The sequence below is a fragment of the Oncorhynchus kisutch genome, linkage group LG1, assembly GCF_002021735.2.
Source record: "Oncorhynchus kisutch isolate 150728-3 linkage group LG1, Okis_V2, whole genome shotgun sequence".
NCBI lineage: Eukaryota > Metazoa > Chordata > Actinopteri > Salmoniformes > Salmonidae > Oncorhynchus > Oncorhynchus kisutch.
Window position 1 is genome coordinate 51,803,837 of NC_034174.2, and position 21,247 is coordinate 51,825,083.

The window sequence follows — 21,247 nt, forward strand, 5'->3', positions numbered from 1 at the left end:
CGGTGATACAGCCCGCCAGGATGCTCTCGATTGTGCATCTGTAGAAGTTTGTGAGTGCTTTTGGTGACAAGCCTCCTGAGGTTGAAGAGGTGCTGCTGCGCCTTCTTCACGATGCTGTCTGTGTGAGTGGACCAATTCAGTTTGTCTGTGATGTGTATGCCGAGGAACTTAAAACTTGCTACCCTCTCCACTACTGTTCCATCGATGTGGATAGGGGGGTGTTCCCTCTGCTGTTTCCTGAAGTCCACAATCATCTCCTTAGTTTTGTTGACGTTGAGTGTGAGGTTATTTTCCTGACACCACACTCCGAGGGCCCTCACCTCCTCCCTGTAGGCCGTCTCGTCGTTGTTGGTAATCAAGCCTACCACTGTTGTGTCGTCCGCAAACTTGATGATTGAGTTGGAGGCGTGCGTGGCCACGCAGTCGTGGGTGAACAGGGAGTACAGGAGAGGGCTCAGAACGCACCCTTGTGGGGCCCCAGTGTTGAGGATCAGCGGGGAGGAGATGTTGTTGCCTACCCTCACCACCTGGGGGCGGCCCGTCAGGAAGTCCAGTACCCAGTTGCACAGGGCGGGGTCGAGACCCAGAGTCTTGAGCTTGATGACGAGCTTGGAGGGTACTATGGTGTTGAATGCCGAGCTGTAGTCGATGAACAGCATTCTCACATAGGTATTCCTCTTGTCCAGATGGGTTAGGGCAGTGTGCAGTGTGGTTGAGATTGCATCGTCTGTGGACCTGTTTGGGCGGTAAGCAAATTGGAGTGGGTCTAGGGTGGAGGTGATATGGTCCTTGACTAGTCTCTCAAAGCACTTCATGATGACGGAAGTGAGTGCTACGGGGCGGTAGTCGTTTAGCTCAGTTACCTTAGCTTTCTTGGGAACAGGAACAATGGTGGCCCTCAATCCCTATACAACTGGTATAGGGATTGATTGAATATGTCCGTAAACACACCGGCCAGCTGGTCTGCGCATGCTCTGAGGGCGCGGCTGGGGATGCCGTCTGGCCCTGCAGCACGTTTAAATGTCTTACTCACCTCGGCTGCAGTGAAGGAGAGACCGCATGTTTTCGTTGCAGGCCGTGTCAGTGGCACTGTATTGTCCTCAAAGCGGGCAAAAAAGTTATTTAGTCTGCCTGGGAGCAAGACAACCTGATCCGTGACTGGGCTGGATTTCTTCCTGTAGTCCGTGATTGACTGTAAACCCTGCCACATGCCTCGTGTCTGAGCCGTTGAATTGAGATTCTACTTTGTCTCTGTACTGACGCTTAGCTTGTTTGATAGCCTTGCGGAGGGAATAGCTGCACTGTTTGTATTCGGTCATGTTACCAGACACCTTGCCCTGATTAAAAGCAGTGGTTCGCGCTTTCAGTTTCACGCGAATGCTGCCATCAATCCACGGTTTCTGGTTAGGGAATGTTTTAATCGTTGCTATGGGAACGACATCTTCAACGCACGTTGTAATGAACTCGCACACCGAATCAGCGTATTCGTCAATATTGTTATCTGACGCAATACGAAACATCTCCCAGTCCACGTGATGGAAGCAGTCTTGGAGTGTGGAGTCAGCTTGGTCGGACCAGCGTTGGACAGACCTCAGCGTGGGAGCCTCTTGTTTTAGCTTCTGTCTGTAGGCAGGGATCAACAAAATGGAGTCGTTGTCAGCTTTTCCGAAAGGGGGGCGGGGCAGGGCCTTATATGCGTCGCGGAAGTTAGAGTAACAATGATCCAAGGTCTTTCCACCCCTGGTTGCGCAATCGATATGCTGATAAAATTTAGGGAGTCTTGTTTTCAGATTAGCCTTGTTAAAATCCCCAGCTACAATGAATGCAGCCTCCGGATAAATGGTTTCCAGTTTGCAAAGAGTTTAATAAAGTTTGTTCAGAGCCATCGATGTGTCTGCTTGGGGGGGGATATATACGGCTGTGATTATAATCGAAGAGAATTCTCTTGGTAGATAATGCGGTCTACATTTGATTGTGAGGAATTCTAAATCAGGTGAACAGAAGGATTTGAGTTCCTGTATGTTTCTTTCATCACACCATGTCTCGTTAGCCATAAGGCATACGCCCCCGCCCCTCTTCTTACCAGAAAGATGTTTGTTTCTGTCGGAGCGATGCGTGGAGAAACCCGTTGGCTGCACCGCCTCGGATAGCGTACTGATGCCTCTTGCACTAAGATACAGTGCCTTAGACCGCTGTGTCCATGTGTGTTTGTGTAACCTATTTAACTGTACAAGAATGCTTAAAAAGGCTGCACAAATTTTAAATATCGGATATCGATATCAGTTTTTTTTTTTGGCAAGGAACATATCGGATATCGGCCAAAATTTTTATATCGGTGCATCACTAGTTCACATGGCTGATATCCTGAAAAAAAGAGTGACAATCAAATAAAACTCATTGGAGAGCTTACAACTAAACAAAAAAGTCAAGTTCATTTCAGTATACAACACAGAAATTAGAGATTTCCTTTCACTCTTTATTGCAGGATTGTGATCTGTGATTAAACATTGACACTAGTTCATTATGAATAGTTTTAAGTTAACAATTGACACAAGTTTAAACACTTCACTTCAAAAGAATCAACACTATTTAATATAATTGCATAGTGTACAAGCTAACGCATATGGAAAAGGTTAGACATCTTAGTAACACGTAGGCTATTATTCATTACTAAAGCATACATTTCACGTGAACAAAAAAAAGTCCATTCCAAAGGTTGCCAACCTTGCTCCACTGATCCCAGCAATAGCGCACTTAATTATCAACTAATTAGGTTTTATAAATTGAATTCGGTGTATTAGTGCTGGGCTGAAACAGAAGCAGGCACACCCAGCAGGGTTGGCCTGCTCCAGTTGTAATAGGTTTATACATTGTGTCGGACTTTAAAAACAGTATTTTTGTTATTCATAATGTGCTCTGACATAGGTACACATAGAACATAGAAAGGATGTATCCTTATTCTCTCGGGGCATTCATTGGGACCTCTATCTGCAGAAAGGGATTCACAGCTCTCTGTATCGGAGTACAGAAAAGAAAAAAGAAACAGACCGCATTATACTCAAATTAGACAGCACTGAAAATGATGATACTATATCTCTGTCCTTGGTTTCTCGTGCTGGACTGGAGAACATTTTCATAATGTCCTCCCACAAAGTTACCTGCCCTATCCAGAGTAGCCTACTCTCCGTTCTGACAGCTGGAACTGCTAGCTATAGTGCCTTCAGAAAGTATTCATTCCCCTTGATTTACTCCACATTTTGTTGTTATAGCCTAAATTCTAAATTGATTTCTCACACACATAATACCCCATAATGACAAAGTGAAAAAATGGTTAGACATTTTTGCTGATTTATTTAAAATGTAATACAGAAATATCTCATTTACATAAGTATTCACACCCCTGGCAGCGATTACATCTATGAGTCTTTCTGGGTAAGTTTCTAAGAGCATTCCACAACTGGGTTGTGAAACATTTACCCATTATTATTTTTTTTAAATCTTCAAGCTCTGTCAAATTGGTTGTTGATCATTGCTAGACATCCATTTTCAGGTCTTGCCATACATTTAAGTAGATTTAAGTCAAAACTAACTCCGGAACATTCACCATATTCTTGGAAAGCAACTCGTGTAGATTTGGCCTTGTTTTTTAGGTTGTCCTGCTGAAAGGTGAATTCATCTCACAGTGTCTGGTGGAAATCAGCCTGAACCAGGTTTTCCTCTAGGATTTTGTCTGTGCTTATAGCTCCATTCCGTTTATTTTTTATCCTGAAAAACTCCCCAGTCCTTAACGATTACAAGCATACCCATAACGACACAGCCACCACTATTCTTAAAAAAGTGAATTACTTTACCACATTTTACTCTAGTGCCTTGTTGCAAACAGGATGCATGTTTTGTAATATTTGTATTCTGTACAGGTTTCCTTCTTTTCACGCTGTCAATTAGGTTAGTGTTGAGTTATTAAAATGTTGATCCATCCTTAGTTTTTCCCTGTCACAGGGATTAAACTCAAACTGCTTTAAAGTGACCATTGGCCTCATGGTGAAATCCCTGAGCGGTTTTCTTCCTCTCCAGCAACCGAGTTAGGAAGGACACCTGTATCTTTGTAGTGACTGGGTATTTTTAATTTTTCCGTTATTTTACCAGGTAAGTTGACTGAGAACACTTTCTCATTTGTAACAACGACCTGGGGAATAGTTACAGGGGAGAGGAGGAGGATGAATGAGCCAATTGTAAAAACTGGGGATTATTAGGTGACCGTGATTGTTTGAGGGCCAGATTGGTAATTTAGCCAGGACACCGGGGTTAACACCCCTACTCTTACGATAAGTGCCATGGGATCTTTAATGACCTCAGAGAGTCAGGACACCCGTTTAACGTCCCATCCGAAAGACGGCACCCTACACAGGGCAGTGTCCTGGGGCATTGGGATATTTCTTTTTAGACCAGAGGAAAGAGTGCCTCCTACTGGCCCTCCAACACCACTTCCAGCAGCATCTGGTCTCCCATCCAGGAACTGACCAGGACCAACCCTGCTTAGCTTCAGAAGCAAAATGTATATTGATACACCATCCAAAATGTAATTAATAACTTCACCATACTCAAAGTGATATTCAATGTCTGCTTTTCTTTTTACCCTTCCACCAATGCCCTTCTTTGCTAAGCATTGGAATACTTCCCTGGTCTTTCTGGTTGAATATGTGTTTGAAATGGACTGCTTGACTGAGGGACGTTACAGATAACTGTATGTGTGGGGTACAGAGATTAGGTAGTTGTCACGACTTCCGCCGAAGTCGGTCCCTCTCCATCTTCGGACGGCGTTCGACGTCACCGGCCTTCTAGCCATCACAGATCCAGTTTTCATTTTCCATTTGTTTCTCACACCTGGTTTCAATTCCCCAATTACTTGTTCATTATTTAACCCTCTGTTCCCGCATGTTTGTTTGTGAGTGATTGTTTATGTAATACGTTTATGTGGGCTTGCTTATTTTGTATTGTATTTGTCTATTTTGAGTAAAATACGTTTATTTACTCATATCGGCTGTCCTGCGTCTGACTCCTCTACACACAGACTACATTACAGTCATTCAAAAATTCATGTTAAACACTATTATTGCACACAGAGTGAGTGCAACTTATGTTACTTGATATGCAAATATTTACTTCTGAACTTTTTTGGCTTCCCAAAACAAAAGGGTTTCATTTTTAAGTCACTTATATATATATATATATATATATATATATATATAAACAATTCCACTTTGACATTATGGGGTATTGTGTGTAAGCCAGGTACATTTTAAACTCAGGCTGTAACAACAAAATGTGGAAAAAGTTAAGGGATGGGAAAACTTCCTGAAGGCACTGTACTTAACTACAAATCCATTTCGAATTACAACGGTAAATACACCAAGATAGCTAACTAGCTAACGATATTTAATTAACTTAGCTAACTGTACATACTGTATAGCTAGCTAACATTACATTAGCGGCTAATTTGAGTTAGCCTGTACAGTAAGTTCTAGCTAGCGATACATTATCATTTTCTAAATATATTTGCTTACTTGAATAGGTTCTCCCTCCGTTTTCTTGGTCCTTAGAAAACAAAATAATGGGTAATCTTCCAGAAGTTTCCAGTGGAAGCAAAACTCAGGAGTTCCAACAGACAGACTCTGGTGTGGTTGCTAGGTGATTTGTGAGGCAACTGCAAGCCCTCTATAGGAGGAGCAGGAAGTAAAATGTTATGTGATTTTGTCGATTCAACGAAACTGACATTACGGAAAAAAATACATTCCATGAGCCACATCAGTTAACATCATTTGAATGAACATTGTACATTAACATGGAAATTATTGTATCACAATACAAGGTAGTCATTGTGAGTGTACCCATGAGTTTCAGTCAAATGCCAGGGTGAGGTCCTAAGCCCTTTCTATTAATTCCATGTCTATGGGCGAGTTTGTAAATGCGCTCTGGCCATCTACTCCGATTTCCGAGCACTTGTCTGAGCGTGCCAGAGCGCAGAATAACTGATGAATTTATAAACGCTCAACACCAGTTGAAATTGGCAGGTGACGGGAAACGTTGGCAAAAAAAAACATTTACATTGTTGCCAGCAGCACAGTTAGTCACCAATGCTCTGAATAACATGAAAACAGCATAACCAGCTCTGCTAGGGTGAACAAAATGGTCAGAGTGAGGTGTTCTCTCATTTGTGTCTGGAAGTAGCTAGCAAGCTAGCCAACGTTAGCCAGTTCGATAAGGTGCTTGACTGCCATTGTGTGGTCAGAACGCTCGGATCAACCCACTCCTCGGCCAGAGCGTCCAGTGTGCGCACTGAACGCGCCGAGAGCTAAACGTTCTGAATTTATGAACAGACAATCTGACAACGCTCTCAATATATGAATGCCCACTGAGCACACTCTGGCACTCCAGAGTGGATTTACAAACGCACTTATGTGTGCTGCTATAATGTTTCAGCAAAGAGCATCAGTTTCATCACGTTGCCCAGCCTAGCCTGCCCAGCCAGCTGTTTTTTTTTTTTTAAACAGTTATGATGGTTCTTTTCATGACAGCGTTCATCCATAACTGTCGGTTACATGGTTATAATAGTAGTAGTTGTGCCAGCCCCCCCACCCCAGAGTAGGGAATGCAGTGCCCCCCAAACTAAAAAGAGGCCATGTCCTAACAGTCAGAGACCGTTCCCTTAACAGTGTATGTCCTAGCTTGGCAACAAGTGGCAAAAGGTTGCTAGGAAACACCTTGCTCTCTGGGGGCCGGGGTACACGCACACACTTCAATGTATTAACTGGAGCTTTGTATTTAACTCTTGATGTGTTGAAAAAAAATCCAGTCAGGAGGAAAGCCCCTGTCAGCAAAGTAACATGTCTTTAGAGGGATGACACTCAACCTTTCACCTTTGACCGTTTAGAAGTGTGAATTAGCAGGAAGTGTCATGGTGATGGAGGGAGCCACATACAGGCTGTAAAAAATAATGTCCTGCCCCTGGCACCCAATCATCACAGCACATGTCAGCCCTGTGTTCAGCACACACAACCACACACACGGAACTCAAAATCCAGTATGCCTATTTTATTATTTTTAAAGACAGTCCAAGTTAAAATGTTGCTTCGTCTGCTGCCATGTTCATAGTTCAATAAGCCTAGTCTTGTTTGTTAGTTAGTTACGTTAAACATAGGGAGAGAAAAGAAAGCTTTAGCCTGACCAAATCGCAATAGATCGAACAAATTAAGATAGAGAACCTCAAGTCAATTTCAGAATAGGTCAAGTTGGGACCAGCGAAAGAAATCCCACACACCCTCCCCTCATCCATCTTTCCGCCATCAAAGTATAAAACTTTTAACAGTCCAGTCCAACATTGGTCCTTTCCTGTCCATGACAACCCCCCTTTCCCAGGATAGAGCGCATCCCCCCCGGGGGGGATATGGTGGGGGGGGGGGGGGTTAAGGGTGATTGCCCCAGCTTTGGCAGTCGTCTTGAGAAAAAAGGGTGTTTCTGGGGAAACCGAGTGCTCCCCATTTTCCAAGGACTCCATAGTTCCTACTTAGCAACAGCCAGAAGCATCGGTATTGCGAACACCGCCTGCCTATCGGCCTGCCAAAACCGCACAGGAACACAAAAACCTGGCGAATGTCACCATAACAGATGCCCCGTGTATTGTTTTCCAGGAGTCAAAAGCCACAGAAAGCCCCCTGATGTTATTGAGATGATATTCTATTTCAAGAGCAGTTTAATATCCATAATATCCATGTGAATAGCCAGCTAGCTATCTAGCTTTGGCAAAAAACTAGAACCAGTCAACGAGAAAATAAATCCCACACTAATATCAAAATTACCACAACCACAAGATACTTATCGTAAGGTGCACAGATGCCGAAGAAAACTAAAAACTCAGAACTTTGCAAGTTTCAAAGTTCAGACTTTTGGAGAAGTTCTGCCCTAGTTTTTGGGTCCGGTTCCAGATGGTGGACACTCCCCCTCTACCACACCCACTCACCTACCTATCCCTCGGCGGAGGACTAAAGTCTGCAGCCAGTCAACACCAGCTGTTCTCCCACAGACAGACAGTTCAGAGCAAAGCAACACAAATCCTCCCTTCTCTTCCACATCCCTCCCCCATCCAGACATGTACCACACCCCCCTCCACCCCTTCCCTCCACCCCAGTTCTCCCTCTTGTTGGCTGGCCTTTTCAACCTTAGCCAACAAAAGAAACAAAAGGAGCCAGTACAGAGAGAGAGAAAGAGTAGAGAGAGACCAGGCCACCCTTTCAGAGAAGTACTGGGACTGCAAAGGCTAAGCACAGCAATAAACTCCACACATGCACATACCTGTAGACACATGTACACATCTACACAAGTACACACATGTGCATGGATGCAAACTCATGCTGCTGACAACAATAGACAGACCCACAGTGCTAACACACACACCATTCCACGAGGACACAGACTTCTGAAAACATGCAAACACACATATGGCCTGCATGAAATATGCACACAAACACAACACCCGCACACCTTTTGTGAGCACGTCAACATTATTTTGACTACAGCCTGACAAACTGCAGATCATGTACCGTTCTACACGTTGCCTCCAAAGGAATGCCCTTTGCTCTGCACGAGTGAGCAAGACAGATGCCGATTAGTTGTGCTTGTGTGTTTGTGTCTGTTCCCCTGTCTCCAGTTCTCTCTCTTCACCTGTCTCGGGTGGGGGTCTTATCTTCTCATAATCATCCGAGGCTTTGACAAAAACCTCCTCAGCCATGTCATTCTATACCATCTCACCACAAGGGCTTCATTCTCTAAGGGGCTGCTTGAACTTGTGAGAGTGTGGAAGAGAGTGAGATAGCAAAATATCGATATGTGAAATTGACACATTCAGTAGGAAGAGAAAGAACAATGAAAAAAAAAAAAAAAAAAAAAGACGAGAAGGAGCGAGAGAGAGCAACAACACCCCACGCAAACAAAAACAACAACCCAGGAACTGCTTTACACTTTGTGTCTACCCTACCATGTGCTAAACAGGAGAAAGACAATGCTCGTGTCACTGAATTTTAACATGGATTCAGGAGACACACACCAACTCCATTCATGAGGGAGCTCACACGCATATACCATTTAGACTCATAAGCTGCATTCGGTGGAAGCACACAGGGTGCCCTTCGGAGTTAATAATTCACACTCCGTTAGGGCACTTCAGTTGTGCTTCAAAGGAATGCCGATACTGCACTGTGCGTAGTTTTCATAGTTTGCATACGATCTAGGTCTCTATTTACATATTTGAATAATGAACAGGCTTTCCAGTCTAATTAAACCCTATGAGAGTTAAGACTAAAGTCAAGTTATCTAAAAAATATTACAGACATTTCAACATACATCCATGGGGTTAGGCTACTGATTAGAATCAAGGGCATGTCTGGAGGGTGTGGGTAACATGTTAAGTTGGGCCTCTTGAACAGTGTTCACCCTTGTGGGTCTGAATTTGATTAAATTAACTGACTAAAGGCGTTAGCATGCTTCAATTCGGCTTGCGTCTATCCGAAACAGTCTGTTCGCATACCCCCTTAAAAGACCTTCGCTTGAAAATCAAGTGTTGTTTGTCTGTTTTGAGACACCGTAGCCAGTATTTACTTCCTCAAAATAGTCTGAATTCATCTATAAAATGTTAACGTTTTTGCCGAGGATCTTAGTCACGCGATTTTACGTCCAACTAAAATGTTTGGTGCAGTTTCCCCCCCTCCCCAAAATAAATATTTGCATAATTACAGGTTGTCTCTCGTTGAATGACAACTATATTGAAGAATCCCTACTCTTGACCAAGCACTGACAAAGGGGCGTAAACTTCGGCTCCGAACTTCAGCTTTCCTCCCACAAAAAAAAGAGAAAGTAGTGTGACCGAAGTCCAAAACAAACAAATACGTTGTCTTGATATATGCAAGAACTCTTCTGAACGATATTGGCTGGGAAGCATGCGGACGCCTTAATAAGAAGTAACAGCAAAATAAAACTATGAAAAAATAAGAACTTGGCACTCTTGCACTGTTTCTATGGCCTGAACCGCAGCCAAATAATGAATAAAGATGGGAATTAAGATTAAGCCTAGATCAAGTTTCAAGTTTTATTAGTCGTACGGGATACACATGGTATACAGTCCAATGAAATGCATATTTGCAGTTCATGACAACAATAAGAAATAAGGGCCTCCCGGGTGGCTCAGTGGTTAAGGGTGCTGTACTGCAGCGCCAGCTGTGCCATCAGAGACACTGGGTTCATCCGGTAGGGATGTCCTTGTCTCATCGCGCACCAGCGACTCCTGTGGCAGGCCGGGCGCAGTGCGCGCTAACCAAGGTTGCCAGGTGCACAGTGTTTCCTCCGACACATTGGTGCGGCTGGCTTCCGGGTTGGATGCGCGCTGTGTTAAGAAGCAGTGCAGCTTGGTTGGGTTGTGTATCGGAGGACACATGACTTTCAACCTTCGTCTCTCCCGAGCCCGTACGGGAGCTGTAGCGACAAGACAAGATAGTAGCTACTAAAACAATTGGATAAAACAAAATTGGGGAGAAAAAGGGGTAAAATTCCCCTCAAAAAACCAACAATAAAATAAATCAATAATAAAAATTAAGAATACGAAAAAAGTAAATGGCTCTGTATAATATGATACAAATTTGAAGTATAATACAGGAAAGCTCAATTTATAGTCCTATTATTACATGTGTTTGGGGGAAGGGGGGGTTGGGGGGGCAAGTGTTTAACGGGAAGAACCATTTTATTTATTTAGTTTCTACGCACATTACATACATGTGTTCACTGCGATGTAATAGAGCGGGAATAGAGCGGGAAGCCGTTGTCTTCCGTCATTCTCAGAACCTTATTTGCTACAACAACAACAAAAATGCAGCCTTTGATTGATATCTAGAGATATATTTGTCAGATAGCTGCCATCTAGCCAGATCCAAAGACCTCAAATGGTTTAAATAGTCAGTGTGGCACTGGGTATCTGATTCTGAAACCCACCCGACCCCCCTCTTTTAGGGGGATTGCGCTTTTTGCCACCGGTATATTATTCTTAATCTGTTTGCGTCTGTTGGCTTGCAAAGCCCCATTAAAAGACCAGACCATTCTGATAAGGTTACTGAGTTAATGCCCACTGATATAATTAAAATAGAGTATTTAATCTGGCCATGATTGTTGAGAGGGTAAGACCACTTTAAAACAAGTGTAGCCTTCACATATCATGCAAGGCTGGCCATCCTTCCCAACACGTACTTCCATCCACGTTAAACAGATTTGCTCCAGGGCAATTCCACAATAAAGGAATTACGCCGAGACTCCATTTTTCTCACTTTAAAATGTATGCCAAATAGCCATTGATTTCAAAGTTTAACAAAGCATACGACGACTACTTTGAACAATTTATAAAGTTACATTTACTGGAAAAACTGCAGATAAAGTTACAGAATTACGGTAATATCTCCCTCAGTTGTATTATGTTATCCAAACTTTGGATATGCACAGTTCTTCCTGTAAATGTGTTTTTGTAAAATGTTCAGTGAAAATAGTCAAAGGTAGTCCTTGTGCATAGAGTTATTTTGTTTGTTAAACTGGTATACATTTTAAATGTTAAAATCGGAGTCTCAGCGTAATTCCGTTACCTTGGAATTGCCCTCCAGTCTTGGATGGATAAGGGGCTTTACCATATCTAAGAGGGGAAACACACCAGAGCAATTATCCTCCAAAACCAGTCAGTAGGCGACCATCCTGCCAGCTCGTTGCAAGTGGTAGCCGCCTTTCCCTCATTGCAGGGTTAGTGTTATCAACATGGGCCTATTCCGGTAGCCCAAAGCCGTTCTAACTCTTCAGGGCTGCGAGTGTGCGCCGATGTATCATGACAGGATATGGCACTTTGTGGTGACACCTCTGGCCTGACTGAGTGTGCTGCTGCAAGACATAATTTAATCAACACCACCACTGATGATCTACAGCCATCGCCACCCAGTCACAGTTTATCAAATCTCCCCACCTGTTAATCACCAGGCTGGCAGGATAAATGTCACGATGAAAGCTAAACAAGACCAATCACGAAAGTGTCTAGCCACTCAGACAGCATCCGCCCGCCTACTTGCCTTTGCTGGGGACAACTTGACAAAAGGACGGACAGACTGACTGAAGGACTGAGGCTCACTAGTTTGATTGGGCTACTGGGTGGTGCAGCAGTATAAGGCACTGCATCTCAGTGCTAGAGGAGTCACTACAGACCCTGGTTCGATTCCAGGCTGTATCACAATCAGTCGTGATTGGAAGTCCCATAGGGCGGTGGACAATTGGCCCAGCGTTGTCTGGGTTAGGGCTTGGCTGTCATTGTAAATAAGAATTTGTTCTTAAATTGACTTGCCTAGTTAAATAAAATAGATAAAAAGTTGAGGGAGTAGGACTGATGAAAGGTGTTGACACGACATGTCCATGCTAGCCCGTACAGCTGCCAGCCACAGAGAACAAGAATGGCCAACACCCATCCCCCTTCAGACTTTGACACTAACAGTTATAGGGTGTCTGAGGTGACACAAGCACCATATACTGGCAGAGAGGTGAGGAGTGCTCTGCCCAATTGGGTCATTATCACTGGAGCCCTCTCTTTCACTAACTTTCTGTTAAGTATGGATTCCCTTTTAACTCAACTCGAGGCAATTAGTGTAGTCAGTCATGCATATTATATACCACTGTGGTTTAATCTCAAATTAATCCAGCCTCAGTAGCCTATACATCACCACCCATATTGAATCTATTCAGAATATGGGAGTGGGGTTATGGAGATAGCAGTTGTAAGGGCATTAACGTACAATTTCTTTGAGTAGCAAGCCAAACTGGTGAGGGACTAAATTGCAATGGAATAATATGGACATAATCAACAGTCATGGAATTTATATTGTAATTTCAACTACAATTCCCCGTGAATCTAGGGAATAAGGTTAAAAATGGGAGAAAATCCTATTCCTCAGCCCTCATCTGTAGTGCCGGAACGATACCAGTATTGCGATACATATCGTGGGAAGGAAACAAAACACGAGGCGGATTTCACTTCTTTAGGAAAACAGCCCTAATGTTGGAAACAATCATCATGTTGTCATCCAGTCACATTGATTTATTTTCCAAGCTATAGCACACAATATTTGACATACAGCAGGTTTTTAAAATGACCAATATTGCTATACTGGTAACGTCACTGCCCAACTCATCTAGCACCCTTCCAAAATTGCATTTCTGGCTCAGGTAATGACAGGTCAAATCTCAAAAAGGTCACACAGTGAACACAATGGTACCATTTATACATGGAGCCAAGGGTCATTTTACAAGTCAAGACAGATCTGTCTTGTCCAACTCTGTCCAGGTAGAAGTGCAAAATTGTGCCTGCCGGCTACCACGTCTGAAAACTTGCCACATATTTGATCCTTGGTAACTGCTTTCTTTGTGACTGTTACACAGTCGGTAAAAATCTGTCCCAATTAGTCACAATCGAGAACAGCAGTGCTGTTCAGCCACCTCCTACAACAGTGGCCAGCTTGAGCCATGTTTATTTGAGCTTCCACAGCCAAGGGACATAATTGGCAGCAATCTCTCATCTGTTTAAAAAGGTAACTTCCTATTTATTTATTTATGACTGCAGACAAATTTAGCCGTCCATAAGACAATGCTCTGTTAGTCTTCTGATCTCCATGCTGCCGAAATACAGCCATAAACATCTCAAAACCTTTTAATCATCTACCCAAAACAAAAGAAGTGATGCTTTATAGAGAAACTGATAGTGCCAAATACTTATCTAGTCTTTGTAGCCTATCAAGGGAGTTTAGGCCTTACCGTTAGTAACCAAAAATGACAGCTGTGTATGCCATGCAGCCTAAGACAAAAAAAAAGCACCCAAAAATGACAATCTGCGGATGAGTGTAAAAAAAAAAACGAGTGAATGCGGTTCCGGATTTTCTGGAAACCCGATATGCCATGGCTAAAGGATTCTGGGGGGGCAGCCACTGCCAAAAACTATTCAGGAAAAGTTCAATAACTAAAACAACGAGGAATGACCCAGTTATTAGATGCCAGGTCTGACAAACTACAAAGCAAATCAAATGGGCAATCAGCATCAGGATGGGATATTCCATGTGGTTTCTGCGATTATGATGTTGCGATAACTTAATCTGTCACTTAAATTATAAGGGCGGCTATGAGCTTAAAAAGAAGAGCAGTTGGCTATCATTTGAGGAATGGTTCAACTCAGAGGCAGTCTGTGGCCACCGAGGCAGTCACTCTCACTGAAGGCTCTTCTGTCTGCCATGGATGACACTGTTGGATAGCTGAATATCAATACACACAGACACATTTAGAAATAAAAATTAAGTGGTAGAAAATCGTTTGTCAGGTTGCGTTTGTCACAAAGCATGATGTGCTAGCCCATTAACTTTTATTCTGAAATAACTTCATATGTCTGAGTTAATCAAATATTAGTTTACACTTGAAATTGGCATGGGAGCTAACTAGCCAGCAAGCTATCAGCTAGTTAGCTGCTCATTAAAAAAGGTAGATAACTGGTTAAATTTTCCAACAAAATAAAATCAACCAAACTTTCTCAAAATTACTGTAGTTGGCCAATTAATTTGATCATGCTTTGTGATACACCCAGTTGTATGCTGTTTTAGTCCTCACAACATGTCACCCTGTCATCTACAGTAGAACCTGGTGAACAACATGGCGGGAAACAATTGGCCATTATTTTTTTTATCCTACCAGATCCGTGATGAGAAGGTTCTAGCTAGTGTATCCCTCTGTCCTTCGACTCTTATTGGATGTAGTATTTATATACAAGTTAATTACAATTACCTTTTTGCTTTAGGCCATCTGTACCTGATAGAGCAGACATCTCACATGCGGAAGTAAGCCGTCTGGCGCGAGACAATCATTGGGAGGAAACTAGAGCACACCCAGAAGTTCTGACTGAACGCACATTTGAGCGCCCCAGGATGGTCCATTTACTTTGTGCTATTATAATTTATGCTACGAAATCCTGCAACTTCATTGGGGTATTTCCCCCTCATAGCAAATAGCCTGCAAAGCAATGGAAGCAATGTTCGCATTGGTAGATGCGCCCACGGAGGCGGAGCTGCCTGACCGTCACTGAGGAGCAGAGTAGTAAATAACTGAACAGCTTGCTTTGAACAGTATTTTTTTTAAACAGGGTAATGTACACATTTACCTAACTTTTAGAAGCATTTTAAACATAATCCATGAATTATCAACAACAAAAAATTTATAAAAAAAAAAAAGGTATAACGGTGTATGACCGTAGCTCAACTTGTGACAGCTTCCACAGAACTGCATCTGTCAAGACACGAACTGGGGCGCAAACAGTGGAACAGATCAAACATGTGAATTTGTTAGGGATCAATTCGTCAAAGAACTGAAGAGGCATGTAGTCTATTCTTGCGATCGCTGGAAAGAGGATTTCTTAATGTGCATCTTCAACATAGAACATAGAAACCAGATATTGATATTAAAGTATTTGCAATACACAAAATACCACTGGAAAAGTAATGTAAAGAATGCAATGTAAAGAAACGACGCCTGCCGGGGAGAGACGAAATGGGCTGTAAATACAGGGCCTCCCGAGTGGCGCATTGGTCTAAGGCACTGCATCGCAATGCCAGCTGTGCCACTAGAAATCCTGGTTCGAGTCCTGGTTCTGTCGCGACCGGGAGACCCATGGGGTGGTGCAAAATTGGCCCAGCGTCATCCGGGTTAGGGGAGGGTTTGGCAGGCCGGGATGCCCTTTCCCGATCGCCCTATAGTGACTCCTGCGGCGGGCCAGGCACATGCATGCCGACAGGGTCGCCAGTGTTTCCTCCGACACATTGGTGTGGCTGGCTTCCGGGATAAGTGGGGATTGTGTCCTGGAGCAGTGAGGCTTGGCTGGGTCGTGTTTCGGAGGACGTACGGCTCTTGACCTTCGCCTCTCCCGAGTCCATACGGGAGTTGCAGCGATGGGACAAGACTGTAACTACCAATTGGATACCATGATTTTTTTTATAAATAAAATGGGCTTTAAAAACAAAACAAGCAGTCCCACTCCAATGACGCACCACCTGCTGTGGTTCAACGAACTACTGCTAAACAGCAGTGACGTTGGAAAAAACCTTCCATTTACTATACTACTGCATCTCCAAAAATGTGCTAACCAGCAGGGAAAAATGTGTCGAGTTGCAAGAAATTCACTTTAACGGCCGACTTTGGGCATGAAATACGGTTCAACTCCTCTTTCTCAATTTTTTTACAGAAATTGGCTGTGCATTTGATGGTTCATCAATGTGTCATTCTGGTAATGCTGCTGATGTAGCTAGTTCGTTAAGCTAAACATAACTCCTCCAGGATGTGTTGAAGTCATTTCACAGGATTTGTTTTGGGTGGAAGCTGTAGAGATCGAAATGTCACTTCTTTAGCCAAATATCTTATTAATAAAAAAATGTAATCATTAAATTACCTGGTATGATGTTGCATTAATCAGTTATACAGTTTAAAATGTATTTTTGCCCAGGGTCGAACTTTAATGTAACTGTCCAAAGTTTCAAAATTTCTATGAAATATGACCCATTATTAATTACAACAGGAGTGAAATCGTTTTCCTTCCCAAAAAAATGGTGATTAAGTATGCTAAAAAGCTACTTCTCTGTGTTGGAATAGCGTGAGCGTTCCCCAACAACAGAATGGTGTGGCGTTTACCGGTCATTCAAAATATTAATAAGAGTAGACTGCTGATTGGCCAGCTCCTCCTCCTCAGGAGGATGACATCAACCCCTGTGAGGAAATCGCAAGCATTTATTTTTAAAGTTCTGTTTGAGATTCAAGTTTTAGATGTGGTTTTTGAAGTGTTTTTTTCCCTCCAAATTATGCTTTGGCCACAAATATAAGTATAGAATGAGTCCAAATTATTTGGGTATGAGTTAACAGAATATGAACTTTTAAAAGTGAGATTGTCACTGGACAGTTACTTTAAAACATGTTCTCTCAGCTTAATGGCAAAACGTGAAGAGTAGCAGGAAATTAGCTTTAAACTGAAATGTTCTCATCCTCATGGCAAAATGTGAAGAATAGCATGAGATGAGCTATAAAAACATTTTTCTCTTTGCCCCATGACAAAGTGTAGCATTGCAGGTAATTAGTTTTAAAACTACAACATTTTCTCTGAGATTCACGAATAAATGAGTAGAATAGCATTATAAAACTGCACATTTGTCTCCCTGCCCCATGGCAAAATGTGGTGAAATGCAGGAAGTGAACATTTTTACTAATAAAGGAAAACTGCTATCCGAATAAAATTCTACTTATCCTTCCACTGTTTCCAAATTACCCCTCAAGAGAGGCATAATAATTTGTCGAACTGTGCAAAGTTGCAGGAAATATCCCCAAAAAACCTCAATGGAAGGACCCCAGGACAACCAATCTACTGTTAGTCCCCACCAATATCTACATCACAATTTCGCCCTTGCACAGACTCCCGATGTGGTTTTGGAAAGCCAACCTACAGTGTGGTCAAGTTTATCACCCCAAATAGCCTAATCAAAATACATGGGTGGGTAATAGTGATAGTTGCCTCCGTATTACATAAGTTCATTTACACATTCAAAACTAGGACTCATTTTACATGGCAAAACTGGATTCCATACAGAAACTATTGGTATCGGCTTCCAACGTTAAGATAGAAGTACCCCACTATTCGTGCTACCAACTATTTTCACATTGCTAAAACCCTTGAAATGTATATATTTTTAAAACGTTTGAGTGCAATGATTACTGTTAATTTCTAATGTTTTTTTTGTTGTTGATGTTAAATGTGTTTATTCTAACTTTTGCTGGTTTATTTCACTTGTTTTGACAATGTGAACATATTTCTCGTGCCAATAAAACACGTTTTAATTCAATAATAATATTGGCCACAATCAGCATGCAACTTGCACTAGACTCCACGTATTTAGGGGATAAACCCATTTTGCAGGAACTATTGACGACATTTCTGAGAAACATGGTTTTGCAAGCATCAAAAGTAGGTTTTCGCAGTAACAGTAAGCTTAGACCTCTTTCACTCACCTTCAATTCTTATAAATCAGGTTAAATTCCACGACCCGCCGTTTCGTTCTGGATACAAGGAAAGTGAGTTCAGTACCGTCGGCTGGCCGAATTGGGGGGCAAGTTTATCCAATTTGTCAGCAACTTGTGCTTTTAAATCCAGGCAAATCACAACGGTTCCCAGGGGTCAGAAGAACCCAAATTCCATTGTCGTTCAAACTTGCGTTTGGTTAGTATTAGTTTTCTGCTGGTTTAAGGTTGTTTCACGAGATCAAACAATCTTTAGCTTTAGTAAAATCTGCAATGTTCCATGTACATTTCCCGGCTTAAAAGCAACTCGTGCGCGCTCTTATTGTTATTGCTTTTTTCTCATATTGCAGTGTGCGCTTTCTACGATTACCACATGTCGGCCTGCCCGGCGAGAATGGATAGATTACCTCACGACAGCCCTAGATAAACCAGCCCCCGATATGCGTAATGTTTTAAAGGGGCTTGGTCACATCGACTGCTGAAATGCCCTGGTGACTGGCGGACCCCTCCTGGCCAACCAACTTCGTTCTCTTAACGGGGCAGTCTGCAATTCAACAACAACAAAAACGACACCCCGCCACTGATTTAGTAAACAGCTCAGGGATGGAGCTGGAGAAATGTAACCGCTCTCAAATTAATTGACAGAGCTACAGTATGTATGGATGCAAGGACTGACCATCCAACAGATCAACATTGGCATTTCACCATGATTTGAGGCTATACAGTGTTTGTTTACCATTAGCCTACATTGTTTACAAAAGCTTATATTTGTGGGTCTGGTGGGATGGGGTAGGACATTTGAACGAAGCCCATCAGGCATTTTTAAGTTATTATTCAATAATAAATGGGTATGTACAATTCATGTTTAGTGCAAAAATTAAATTGTAGTATCAGCAGATTGCCCCTTTAAAGGGGCAACAGATTAGCGGCCGATTCAGATCCGCTTTAGCCTCATCCACATAGCAGTTGTTTTTGCAGGAACCCACTAAGGTGTTTCAGATGCAGTGTTTATGGTCATGTTGCACAACCTGGTCTCAGAGCATTTCATATTATTCTGTACTTAAATCCGAGCTACTCCATTTGCCATGTTATGTATGGTATGCATTAATTTGTGACTGTTACGAATTTGCAAAAGGCACGATATGCTAAAAATTTACAAACGTATGATATGTGACAAATTCCAATTTGTTGTGGCTAATGTTAGCTAACTGGCTAACTTTAGCTACGCTAGGGGTTAGGGTTAAAGGGTTAACTGACTTGCCTAGTTAAATAAAGGTAAATAAAATAATATATAATAAATACGCCCACTCAACCACCATCCTTTTGTTTTTGCCTTAAGTAACCTGTGTTATGTAACCATACCAAATGTAACATATCATACTAATTTCAATATCCCGGATTTACATATCCTACGTTATGTCTAGTCAATAAGACCAGGCTGTGTTGCAGCAGTGTTTAGGAGGGAGATTGCGAGCTGTGAGAAGTATGCAGGAGGGCATGGGACAAAGGAATGTGTAGTATTGGTGGGAAAAAATGTGTGAATTGTGGGGGTGCCCATGTTGCTGGGGATCAGAAGTGTCTGTGCGAGAGAGACAGGTTGAGGTTGCCAGGGTCAGCGTAGAACAGAGGTAGGGGGACCACATGTCCCAGCTTGTGCGGCACAGTCTATCATTTTGTCCATTTGTCCCACGTCCCGCAACCAAACAATCATGTCCCACATTTTATCAACAAATTCAAAAACCACATGTCCCGTATTTCATTCAAACATTCCAACCTGTCTCTTGCATTCACGTTGTATATCATAACGCTTCGATAACACCGACAGCATTATTGCGCAAAATAGTATGCAGCATCATCTGGATATGTATGCAACAAAAGTTCAACATTCACCTTCTACTACCATTTCTGTCAGGCCATCTACTATACAGTTTGACACGTGTTAGATAAATCCAACATATGCACCACACCGAACGCACTGCAACTGTCTCTGCAACGCAATGCTGCAAGGCAAACGCAGCGTTTGATTGGGAATTCATGTAATTCTGGTGTACCAAAATGCAATGACACTGTCGGTGTGTTCGAAGCATTACTCAGAACTTTCTTGAACAGACTTTGAGGTACGTTTGCTCCCATTTGGTGGGTGTAGCAAGGTGTGGCTTGAAGCATTGAGTGACGTATTTAAAGGGCAGTGGCCATGCTGACAGCTTCCCCAACCCCTCTCCGTTTTTCACCAATTCCATTCAAAGTAAAAACGTACTGAACACAGGACTGATATTCTGTGCAAGACTACAAAAGTAAGTAACTAGCTGCATTAGACTGAAAGCTAGGCTATAAGGTAATGCTCATTCAAAATATTTGCTCTACTTCCCTCAATCCCGTTTCAAAAGTATCCCCTCCCAACTGTTTTACATTACTTGAGACCAGCCAGAAATATTTTCTTGGCCACATATTCCCGCATTTTCACAACAGACACACATTTTATCAAAAGAGTAGGTGCGCTTTAATTAGCTCATTCAGTGTAGCGGCAAAAGGGATGTAGTGCTGCCGGAGCACACCAGAGCATCCCTTCGCCACTTTCCACAATGGTGCTAATTTTGTATTTATATTTGTATTTATTATGGATCCCCGTTAGTTGTTGCACAAATCAAAAGTTACTCTTACTGGGGTCCAGCAAAATTAAGGCAGTGATACAGTTTTAAAAACATTACAATACATTTCACAACAGATTTCACATCACATTAAGTGTGTGCCCTCAGGGTACTACTCTACTACTACCTTTTTTTATTTAACTAGGCAATTCAGTTAAGAACAAATTCGTATTTACAACACCGGCCAAACCCGGATGACGCTGGGTCAATTGTGCGCCGCCCTATGGGACTCCCAATCACGGGCCGGTTGTGATACAGCCTGGATACATACATTATCTACAACACAAAATTCATGTGTACGTGTGTGTATAGTGTGTATGTTATCATGTGTGTATGCATGTGCCTGTGTGTCTGTCTCTTCACAGTCCCTGCTGTTCCATAAGGTGTATTTTTATCTGTATTTTAAATCAGATTTGCTTGTATTCATATCCCTTGATTTATTCTAC

The 21,247-nt window shown here is 42.5% G+C and overlaps 1 protein-coding gene across 1 annotated transcript in view; it reads right to left on the minus strand.

Moving 5' to 3' along the window:
- Positions 1 to 18,583, minus strand: part of plxnb1b (plexin b1b) — a 119,826-nt gene extending 101,243 nt beyond the window's left edge. The window contains exon 1 of the mRNA XM_031826739.1: positions 18,145 to 18,583. The gene's annotated coding sequence lies outside the window, so the exon portion shown is untranslated. The remainder of the gene's footprint in view (positions 1 to 18,144) is intronic.
- Positions 18,584 to 21,247: the final 2,664 nt, after the last annotated feature.